General features: G+C 41.1%; 1 protein-coding gene across 2 annotated transcripts in view; it reads left to right on the top strand.

The window, feature by feature from the left end:
• Nucleotides 1–206: 206 nt before the first annotated feature.
• znf217 (zinc finger protein 217) overlaps nt 207–1,408 on the top strand; it is a 29,221-nt gene continuing 28,019 nt past the window's right edge. For both annotated transcript variants that reach the window (XM_061902660.1, XM_061902659.1), the window contains exon 1: nt 207–493. The gene's annotated coding sequence lies outside the window, so the exon portion shown is untranslated. The remainder of the gene's footprint in view (nt 494–1,408) is intronic.

Below are 1,408 nucleotides of genomic sequence, written 5' to 3'. Positions count from 1 at the left end.
GCTGTTAATCAATGAAGAGCACACACGTGAGGCTGATTAGTATGGTGACGTCACCGTGTGGCAACCACGCGTTTATTAATAATATTTACAAAAAAACAACAACAACAAAAAAAACAAGGCGTCGCTTCAGCTCCCGACGTTTAACTCACAAAAAAAGCCATTTTTTTTTGGCGTTTCCTTTCATCCTTAATCAAGGGGGAGGGAGTACGCGCGTGCACGGGAGGACTCGGAAAGGGGGAGGCGTCGTCGTGGTCGTCGCGAACGCGCCTCATCTTCTTCTTTACTCAACAGCTGCACCGGCAGGACAGCGACTAACTAACCGACTCGCTCACCACTAACATGGCGGACGGACGACATCAAAGTCAACCTTAAAAAAAGGCTCACCATAGAAACGTCCAAAAAAACCCAGAAGTATTGTCTTTAAAAAAGAGAACATGTGGACGGTGAGGTCGTGGTTGTTTAGACCCTGAACGCACCACCGAGGCGCCTTGAAGTGAGTACTCCTCAAAAAGTTTGACTTGTGTGTGTGAATGTGCTTTTTTTTTTGCCTCTCAGAACGATTGATTTGCGGGGATAATAGAGACGTAATAGGACGTTTGTTAAGCAACAGCGGCGCTCCGAACAAAACATTGCAACGGTTGTTTCCAGCAGCTTCCTGGATTTCAACAAAGACTTTGACACACTTGCCGCACACCTGGACTAGCACACTAGTTTCTGTTTTTTATAAACGCAACGTTTTGTCTTTAATTGATGACGTCATATACTGATATTTTGGAACAAACTAGCTCCATTTGACCAGCAGTGTAATCGCATAAAACAGTTATTAGTGGTATTAATAGTATTATTACACGAGTAGTGTAAACGTATTAGTAGTCCAACCTCTATCTTTTGTTTAACTTTTTGTCTGGACTACTCAATAAAATACTTCACTTTATAGATGACTTTCATGCCACTTTATTGTTGTTTCACATATGGCGCTCCAATCATGAAAGATACACCAGATTGGTGATTTTCAAATGTTTTCACCTCCTTAGGAAAAAAACTTGGCTCTCCAAGTATAACAGTAATGACAAAAAAAAAGGTAAAAAAATAAATACCCCAGTATCATAGTAAGCCCATGTATTCATCAAAAACACGACAGAGGTATATTGTAACATTACACATACTGCACAGATGTCAACAATGATACGCTATATACCGTACATAATTACAGATTTGGCGTACCACTGCGCTGTATAGACGATATACGTCAGGCGGGTCGAACTTGTTTTCATTGAGGGCCACATCCCAGTTTTGGTTGCCCTCAGAGGGCCGCTTTTATCAGTGAATAATATAGATAGATAGATAGATAGTACTTTTTTTATTCCGTCAGGAGAGTTCCTTCAGGAAAATTACAATTTTCAGCACA

This window comes from Nerophis ophidion, linkage group LG06 (assembly GCF_033978795.1).
Source record: "Nerophis ophidion isolate RoL-2023_Sa linkage group LG06, RoL_Noph_v1.0, whole genome shotgun sequence".
NCBI classification, from domain to species: domain Eukaryota; kingdom Metazoa; phylum Chordata; class Actinopteri; order Syngnathiformes; family Syngnathidae; genus Nerophis; species Nerophis ophidion.
The sequence above is the reverse complement of the archived record's forward strand: the minus strand, read 5'-3'. Positions and strand labels throughout refer to the sequence as shown.